This window comes from Bidens hawaiensis, unplaced genomic scaffold (assembly GCF_021521415.1).
Source record: "Bidens hawaiensis isolate Kalapana, Puna unplaced genomic scaffold, B.hawaiensis_p1.1 tig00017035_1, whole genome shotgun sequence".
Lineage (NCBI taxonomy): Eukaryota > Viridiplantae > Streptophyta > Magnoliopsida > Asterales > Asteraceae > Bidens > Bidens hawaiensis.
Window position 1 is genome coordinate 574,332 of NW_027492576.1, and position 4,479 is coordinate 578,810.

The window sequence follows — 4,479 nt, forward strand, 5'->3', positions numbered from 1 at the left end:
CTTGGTTCATTTGATCGGTCATGTAAACTGAATAAAATTTAAACGAGTATAAGTAATGTGGAGATATAATTTAGAGGTATCATTTATGTATATTTATCTATTGATGGTGTAATTAGTCTATATGTCATGTGTATCGATATATCGACGTGTTTAGATGGTTGGAATGATTTATTAATTACAAGAGTTAATTAAATTTAATTAATTAATGTAAAATGAAATGTCATTCGTGTGATTATCAATCTGATTCGTTACACACATGTAACGAATCAATTGATTCGCTATCAGGTAAATAAGTTAACGAAGGTAAACTAGCGAATTAAACTATTAATAATAACGAACTAACCATTAGTTCGTGTCAAATTGACGAATCCAAATCTGATTCGTTAACTAAGTGATTCGCTAGTCTAGTTCGCGTATTAGCCTAACGAATTGGACACAGAATAGTTCCAATTCGCTAGGATTAACGAATGGTCAATAGTTAGACTCAATGTTTGACAATCCTGGTCAAAGTCAAAATAAATTTGAACACTGACAGTCAACATGTTGAATCCAGGTTCGAGTATTCCATAATTATCGACGAAACACCAGTATGACGTTTGTAACGATCTTGGAATCAAGAAGCAAAGCAAATGGTGTTGAATTGAAGTAACACCAGTATGATATAAGTTAGATTATTAATTGTTTTAACTGAATATAAACACCTAAAACCATAAAACAATCAATTGACCCGGCAAACGATAATCAAATACTGATTAGAGTCCACCAAGAGTCTCGGAATCACATTCTAACTATAATGAAACCACAACAAATTATAAAAACACAGTATGATGTCGATAAAGTAGAGGTTTAAGAACTCGTAAAACCCTATAACAAAATTGCATAATTAGCCTATCAACACCATGTCATTTTTGACGAAAATCACAAAGAAGTGATAATCTATACCTTAGGAACACAGTGATATACTCAAATGTTCAAAATTCGAAGGTCGAGAAAATTCGTAAAAATTTGAATAGGGTGACTTTAGGTATAAGGAAGGTGAAGGAACAGTGAAGGACGAATCCTTTCACAGCTGTCCTTTATACACAGTCCTTACACGCTTCCCAATGTACGAATCAAACAGATTCGTTAGTGATTTAAATAACGAATCAGCCGATTCGTTACCCTTATTATAATACATGGCATAACGAATTAACTTCAAATCATGTCTTGATTCGTTAAGTATGCATAACGAATTGGATGCGTTTCGTTACAGAGTGCGGAAGCGAATTAGAGGAACGAACTAGAAAGTAGTTCGTTAAAACACAATCCTAATTCGTTATCCAAAAATAACGAATTGACCATTATTTAATTTTTAACTTAAATAATTAAATGAATTAAATAAAGAATTTATTAAATATTATCTAATTAATAAATAAATGATTTAACTTAAAAGAATTACTGAGGACCTTTATCCTGATAATTAAATACTTTAAAGACGTTTCACGTTTTCGAAACATAACTTAAAAGATAAACAATATGTAAAAATAAAAAGTAAAATATTTTTGGTATTTTGTAAAAAAAAATAAAGAATGTATTTACAGAAATATACGAATTTTTAAAAAAATAGACAATCTTTTTTGTGTTTTTCTATGATTTTTCAAAAGCAGTAAATATTTTTGTGTTTTTGTTTAGTTTGAGCAGAGAATCATATTGACCAAAATGTACTTCCATCACAGTTTTCTATTTCAGCGATATTATGACTGGCGTTAAGTCGGTCATTGATATTGTTCTCCACTTAAATCTGATAATGTAAGGCCCTGTTACCGGTAGCCCTACTTTCCTGTTGGATTTACTCATAAACGCAGTTCTAAATATCAGAGTTAATTAAAATATTCGCGGAATATAAAAGCTTTCATAAAACATTTCATAACAAAACACATCTTGTCTTAAAACGTCATCTTGTCTTTCCAAATAAACAAAACATTAAACTTAAACGTCTTGAGTCTTCCGATGCCAGCCTCTTATTCAATGCCACGTGTCTCCTCAAGCGAGCTGCCTCATCCTACTCACCTGCGTGCATACTAAAATTCAGCTACGCTGAGTGAGTTCTAGTTAATCATACATTATACAATACACATAAACTTATATTCTTTCACTCATACTTTCATACTTTCTTTTGTATTAACTTACTTTCATATCTTACGTTATAAAGAGCATTACGCCCTACATTCCTCGAGTATTATTAGGGCTCGGTACCCTCCTTCCTCGAGTATTATTAGGGCTCGGTACCCTCCTTCCTCGAGTATAATTAGAGCTCGGTACCCTCTTTCCTCGAGTATTATTAGGGCTCGGTACCCTCTTTCCTCGAATATTAGTAGGGTTCGGTTCCCTAGTTCTCGAATATTAGTAGGGTTCGATTCCCTCTTCGTTACCATACAACCATACATCATACCTCGAGCATTATTAGGGCTCGGTACCCTTTTCGTAACCATACAACCATACAGCCATCATTTCCTTCTTTTATTAACTTTATCACGTTCATACATATAAGCATACATATCATACTTACCTCATACATAGCGTTACAACCCGACAGTACGTGCAATATCCGAAGATCGTTCACGTACCATCAAGCAATCATTCATGCATTTCACATTATTCACATAAGACATACACTTATCTCTTAGGATAAGCGTAATAACAAACATATTGAGTATACACACAGCCCCGAAAACATAACACATAAATGGGGCTAGAAACTCACCTGAATCCCGTTATGCTCTCCGTTAATCGTTATTCCCTTCTTGAGCTGTGCACGGCTAACTGTATAATATTTACATGTATCAATTAACTACTACTACTCATGTTGTATATCTATCTTTATATAACCCACAACGAACGGGGGTCCGGGGGCAGCGCCCCTGGCAGCGGGGTCTAGGGGCGGCAGCCCCTAGCAGGGTCCAAGGGGCAGAGCCCCTGGCTGGGGTCCAAGGGGCAGAGCCCCTTCTTGAGCTGTGCACGGCTAACTGTATAATATTTCCATTAGCATTTTGAATCATTGAATAATATGTTACTTAAAAGTTCAAGGGATGAATTGTAATTAATTCATTCTTTTTCTAAGTCCAGGGACTGTTCTGTCATTTTATTAAACTTTCTAGTTCGTTATTCAGTCTTTAACGAATTGACTTATCTTAGCGAACTGGTCATTTGTAACGAACTGAACCCTCTAACGAACTGGACCTCTGACGAATCCGTCCTTGAACGAACCAGTCCACATAGTGAATCAGTTCAAGTAACGAATTGGACCTTCTAATTCGTTATCTCCTTTAACGAATGGCTATAACGAAATGGGGGGGGGGTTAATTCGTTATCTTTTCCTTAACGAATCAGGACACGAACTAAGGCTAGTTCGTTATCTTTCCTCAGCGAATCTACTTAACGAATCAGGACACGAACTAAGGCTAGTTCGTTATCTTTCCTCAGCGAATCTACTTAACGAATCACCCTTAATTCGCTAAATTCCCGTTAGCGAACTAGGGTTAGGTCAGGGAATGTCAGAACATTCCCTGACATACCCTTAACCTCGTATTACTTTTCCGGCGCCGCCTTTCCGGCGCCGTCATTGCCGGAAAGCCGCCGGAAAAACGCGAACTTACCGAAAAAAACGATTCTTAACTCGTTTTTCACCGTTTTTCGCCCCGTTCGATCCAGATCTGAGCTAGGGTGATCCCTAAGCTCATCATAGGTTCGGTTTATACCCGATTCCACCCGGATCTCGTGATTTAAACGGTTTAACGGTGTTAGCTCGTTGTTTCGCAACTTTATCTAACGGGTTAAGCTCATACAATATTAAACTATCGTTACCTCGGATCGGTGCTCGGTTTCCTTCTTGATTTCGGATAGAGATAAGGAAGAACTAGAGAGAAATCTAAAGTGTGTGTTTTGGGTGGTGTATGGAATATGTGTGAATGAGGATTAAATGGATATTAAGAGTTTATATATTTATGGATCATGGGCTTAAGCCCATGGTCTTTCCTCCTTTCTTTCCTAACCCAAGTCCATAACCCATATTCATTTACCCAGCACTGGCCCAACTCGTATTCTATTTATCTAAACCGATAACGACCCACTATGAAATAACGAAATTTATTTTTATTATAATAACTGAAAGTAGGATGTTACAGATAACAAACCTTCGAGCATTTTTGTGATATGATTTATGGTTCAATTAGCGCACAGAATATCAGAAACTATCAGCCCCTAATCTCGGTTCAAGCTTAATTTGATTTTTGCCAAATCACCCCAACTTGACTTAAACCATTATAGTGTTGATCAAAATTTTTGAATACCAATTGTGAAATTTTGAGCAATGCATTAAGTTTCCTTTACTGTGAGTGAGTATGCACGAGTCAATCTGTCGGCTTACATACATTGTGTCCCCTAGGGTCCGTTTCTTATTGGTATTGAGACGCGCGCAAGGGAAGAACAACTGTATGACTA